The sequence below is a fragment of the Branchiostoma lanceolatum genome, chromosome 19, assembly GCF_035083965.1.
Source record: "Branchiostoma lanceolatum isolate klBraLanc5 chromosome 19, klBraLanc5.hap2, whole genome shotgun sequence".
Taxonomy (NCBI): domain Eukaryota; kingdom Metazoa; phylum Chordata; class Leptocardii; order Amphioxiformes; family Branchiostomatidae; genus Branchiostoma; species Branchiostoma lanceolatum.
In genome coordinates this window covers 5356194-5362394 of record NC_089740.1, presented here as the reverse complement: position 1 = coordinate 5362394, position 6201 = coordinate 5356194, and positions in this window count along the sequence as shown.

Below are 6201 nucleotides of genomic sequence, written 5' to 3'. Positions count from 1 at the left end.
CGCCGGCTATCCAGTCTCCCCGGTGTCAAGCCAAATTTTTGAGCTTACCAAATACGTGAGAGGTCAGATTCTGCACCTGAACACGACACTTTGTGGGGGAGGGGGTCCAGTATACGTGAGAGGAGTACTCTAAGTGCAAAACATTCATGGGACGTGGTAATTTTCAAGCATAAGTCTAACCCTAACCCTAACCATAACTCTAACTTTAACTCTAGCCCCAAGCCCCTTCCCTAATCATAACCCTAGCCCTAATCTTAACCTAAATCCTACCTGTAAATCTTGCCCTGCCCCCATCGACCCCAGGCCTAACTCCACAAAGGTGCTCTTCTCACGTGTACTGGAACGCCCCCCCCCCCCCCCCAAGTGTCGTGCTCAAGTGCAGTAGCTGACCTGTCACGTATTTTGCAGCTCAAGGATTTGGCTCTACACCTGTCTGTCGAGAATCACCTTGCCATGTATGGACATTCTTCCCATATATGGAAACCGGTGGGTGGGAGTTTGCTTTTCTCTGTGTTTAATAAGTAAGCGTACCATCCACAGATTAAAGGATAAGAAAACATCCGCTACAGTTTTCCCACAGAAATCTTGCATAATATCATACAGGGTAGCTATTGGTCAGTGGATATGACATAGTGACTCTTTACAAGGTCCTGTGGCGGGTATCCCAGGTGTGAATAACTATTAACAACGTTCTGAAAAATACTGCAAATGTTATGTCAACACTAAAGCAATGGCGTTTCACCCCCTCCAAATTAAAGTACGTACGCTCACATGAACAGGTCAAAAGTTTAATCCTATTGACACAACGAATTAAACTGCCAATCACTGTCATAGAAATGGAAGATTCCATTATGACACAGGCACAATAAAAAAAAGTTAAACAGGGTGGAGTATTACTAGCTGAGAGCTTTAGATTTGTTTTCAAAATAATTTCACCTTGTATTTGGTATTTTGTTATAGAACTAGGAGTCCGTTCTTTCATTTCATACTTGGTTCAAAATGCGTTGAAAAATTGAGACGTCTCCTGGGTTATCTAACAGATACTGTAAATGTATTTAAGTTCGCGTGGTTTCTATTTGGCGGTAGGGAGAAAATGGAGTGTTCGCGGTGGTTTTAAGTTTGCGTTTGAAACAATAGTAGCGCTACAGTCATAGGTGGGCAAAAGGGTTCGCGGTGGTTTTAATTGAAGAGTTCACCGCGAAAATCGCGAACATAAACCACCGCGAACATTTCTGCATTCACAGTAGTTATAACGTTATCGTTTTACCGACGCGTTTCTTGACTTCCTCATATGTTTGTATCATTAGCTACAATCACGAGTTTGCCGCTTCAATGTGTGTGGTAGGTGTGTGACACAACGGAAAAATGTTTAGCTTTATAGATAACAGGCGCCGCTATCTAACAGGTCATGGGGTCATGCAGCTAGGAAGACCCTTTTATCTTATTGTTATCGGACTGGGTATCGTTTTATACCTCAGCCCATAGTCCCAAAAAACAAGACCCGGCTAATCTATGTGCACACAGAGATATCTGTCTGTATCTATTTGTTTCTATATAGCCGGTATAACCGCCATTCGGCGTGACACACCAGCTTCGCAGGCACGCGACACGACAGCAGCTGGTTATATTACACCGAACGACCTGTCACGTCTAACCTTCGCATATCTAACTGCATGCATTGTTTAAAGCTATCTCTTGAGGATGATTCCACTGTACTTGGTTGTAACGAGTTCCACTCTACGATCGTTCTAGGAAAGTACGAATTTTTAAACACATCAATCCTCGGTTGAAAAGTCTGATACTTAAAAACATGGCTATTTCTTGTCCTTTTCTGAGCTGGTATTAGATATGTATTAGTTGGTACGTCCACCAGTGTAGGTCCACCAGATAGCCCGGTATGAGGTTACTAGTTAAACTATCATGTAACGCCAAAAATGGTGTTTCCAGAAAAAATGTCAACTTAGTCTGTCGGTCAGTGGCAAGGCACCCCTTTCCGCCGAAACAGTGAATTGACCAGAAAATGATGTTTGGAGAAGCGCTAGCCTCTTTCTGACAAAGAATCAAATCGGCCCAAATCGTAAAAAACAACTCCGAGCTGATACCTTCTATACATAGCATTAGTATTGTTTAAGTGTTAATACCCAGAAAAACTGCACACTTTACAGTACAGTACAAGATAAAGTTCACGAAGCTTCCACATCCCTTCCTTGATCCTGTCCGATTACTTACTTTTATACAAAAACAGATTTTTTTCCATTTTTGTTTTATTGGTTTTTCAAATAAGAATAATGAATACAATAAGCGAACCATCCAGCAAGAAATGATATTGTAAAAATAATGTGATAACCATGTGAAATAGTTATAACAAGTTCAGAAGTTATAAATATAATAGTTAATGATGATGATAATAATAATAGAAAGTCAAAAGCTGTAAACTTGTACTTGCAAGGATAACAATAATGATAACATAGATTTAAACCAACCGAAAATTCAAATATAATAACAGAGATTGAGGGTTTCTTTCTTTTCAAACACAGATTCTTTGTTTTACTTGCAATATTTTCAGTCTTTCGCGACTTGTTTTTGCGAAGGTTTTCCCAATATGGGGATACATATACTTGTACTTCTAAATTCAACATTTTTTTCTTATTTAGGCCATGTTGATTTGATTATATGGATAACTTACTTGGGGATTCCCAAAACTGATGCGAACGTGCAAAACAAAAAAGTTTGGAAAAAAAGTTGCCTTCATTATGAAATCCACGTGGTCAGAAAGGTTGAACAAATTAATAACAAACAGAGTGAGTGAAAGAAGAAAATGTGAAGAAATGAAAATGAAGAATCTATTATTCTGATGAATAATAGATTCTTCATTTTCATTTCTTCACATTTTCTTCTTTGACTTTAGAATCAATTTTGGCAATCTACGACATTGGTATCGTTTTCCAATATTTAAAAAAACATTTCGGGTCATTTTGAAGCTGCTTTGTACGATTTGCAGTATGGTCGAAAACTTTTTTTGGGAAACGGACGAAAATTGATGCGCGCGCGGATGTCATTCATATAATCAAACCAACATGGCCTTAGGAGAAAAAAATATAACAGAATCCAAAATAATAAGGGAAAATCCATTTTATTCCTCTTTTTTTGCATGAAAATTCGAAAATTGAGTGTTGAACTTTTTAAAAAATCACGTCATCTTGTACAAGTATTTGTCTTTTAACGACACTGATTCCCTAAAATGTTTGACTTGTGGGGGCGATTGCCCTGTCCAAGATTTGTATTATTCAACCGCCTCGTCTTGATTTCATCAGTTTAAGGGTAGCGCAGGGCAGTTGCCCGGCCAGTAGCTATAGCTAAGGGCAGTTGCCCGGCCGATAGCTCAGGGCAGTTGCCCGGCCGGTAGCTGAGGGCAGTTGCCCGGCTGGTAGCTCAGGGCAGTTGCCCGGCTGGTAGCCCAGGGCAGTTGCCCGGCCGGTAGCTCAGGGCAGTTGCCCGGCCGGTAGCTCAGGGCAGTTGCCCGGCCGGTAGCTCAGGGCAGTTGCCCGGCTGGTAGCTCAGGGCAGTTGCCCGGCCGGTAGCTCAGGGCAGTTGCCCGGCTGGTAGCTCAGGGCAGTTGCCCGGCTGGTAGCTCAGGGCAGTTGCCCGGCCGGTAGCTCAGGGCAGTTGCCCGGCCGGTAGCTCAGGGCAGTTGCCCGGCCGGTAGCCCAGGGCAGTTGCCCGGCCAGTTGCTGGAATATAAATCCACAGCGCAATTCCCTGAAGAAAGTACTTGAGGGTTAAAGATTTTTCACTGCTTTTATATTGGTTTACATCGATGTAAAATTCTAGATAAAAGCAGCAAACACACACGCACACGTAGTCAAATTAGGCACCTGTTGGCTACATTAATTAGGTGTATTGTCGGATTTTCCAATACCACATAGCATCAAAAGAACCACTTCAGCTAAACACAAGAAACAACTTGTCACAATAACAACATAGCAACAGTGTAATATATAGAGAGGGAATGAATTTACAGTTTACAGTTAGCTCGAATATTCTTGTCATGGCTAATTACCGATTGTGTTTTCCGCAATGCACTTGTTAAACATTTGTCAGTAATGAATTTCAATCTATTTGCCGAGTCATCTGACTCAAAGTCTTTGAGCAAAATGTCCAAGTATGAAATAGTTGCCCTTAACTGTGTCTCCACATAAGATTGGCACAAAATCTAATATGAAATGTGTGCTACAAACATGCCTTTGCTGGATCCTGTACAAAAGAAGGACGCAATATGATTAATGGACAAAGGCCTTTGCAAAATCATACTGTATTTCATTTTAATAGATGACGTGCCTATGGCTGTTGATATCATAGAAAAGGGTTTAAAATAAACAAGATTATTGCATGTTCTGAGATGAAGGACTTTGCCATGTGGAATGCGACAAAACTGGCCACAGAAATAAGTTAATAGCAGAAAAGAAAATAAGCTAACCGAAAAGTAAGTAGATAACTAGATAGAAAAACTACACTCCTAATCCCAGGTACCAGAACATGATAGCCATGTGCAACATGTAACAGAAAACCAGTCGTATCCTCATAACCAAGTATTATTTAAATGCCTACAACCGACAAGAACACCAGCGTGTCTCAATACCCGGGTGTAAAAATGGAAACGTTGATGAACTTTTCAAAGTGCACATCACTTAATGTCCGTTTTGATCTAACTAACCTTTAACCAACTCCTTATCGACAAACACTAGAAACAGTTGTTCACATCAAAGAACCCAGCACGGTGTGACTATGTGACTAAGAAAACAATCATAAATGTTCATGTTAGACACTGTTCAGTCTTGAGCACTTATGGCATTCCAAGCTTTGTCCATTTCTGTAGATGGCAAAGACATATCTGGTGCCATTTCAACAGTGGTAATGATGTCATTATAGTTAAAGTTCTGTGGGGGAACTGCCTTGTTGTTCAGGGTTTCAGGTACAAACTTTCCGCCACTCTGCACAAACCAGCTAAGGCGCAGGCGCTGCTTCACTGGATCATCGCCTATGACTTTGCCAAACCACGGCTCTTTGTCTTCGCCCTCATTAGCCGATCCACAGACAACCACGAATGTTCCGATTGCATACCGAGGCTCCTGTTAACGGAAACGTAAAAACGCTTTAAAAGTAGCACATTACCTGTGCTTCGATTTATACATGATGATTTAAATCACAGAGGAACACACACACAAACACACACACACACACACAAACACACATACACACACGTGTATCACGTATCCATACACACCCACTTACTCACACACGCAAACAGCATTATATATACATGTACACTATTGCACACACACCCACACCCACCCACACAACCAAATATGCATTTTTACACAAACAAAATGTCATATATATATATATATATATTATATATACACATACACACAGTATTATATACACTTACACACACATACACACACACACAAACACACATATATATATATATATATATATATATATATATATATACCTCTGCATTCTGTTTCGTCTTTTTCCTTGCTGGATCCTGTGCAAAAGGAAGACGCAATGTGATAAATGAACAGCAAATTGTGTAAGGCCAAACCATTGTAAATCGCAACCAAACCCATGCTGTATTTCATTTGATAAATGACGTGCCTACACCTGCCTGTTCATATTTTTTTTAAATCTTGTTTATACGCGACTTAACAAACCAATGGCTATGATCTGATTCAACCCTTCTTCAAAAATCTGCTTTAATACATTGACTCTGCCTACCGAAGTTTTTCCTTTATCTGTGCTCTTCCTCTTGTTGCTGTGAAAACAAAACATTACAATGATTATGCCTTCATTAATTTTCGAAATCTATTTACAGGGTCTACGGACAATGCTGTGCGTCTTAAATGACAAGCTTGCAACGACTTGATTCCATGTACTGTGTTCCCAATAGCACAACAATGACTAGAGCCAAGACAGTTTTTTTTTTTCTTTTGGGATTACTCATTAACATACAAGACTATGCACATCATACCATAACGTTAGAGCTTTAAACCCTCCTCTCATTGGACCCGCGGCAAGCTGGCGGCGTCGCTTAGTCCTAAACCGGATGTTTGTTACCCTTGACTTTATAATGAGAATATCATTTAAAACGTACGAGTGTGAACAGAAAGACATCACAACACATAACGCTCATTTTTG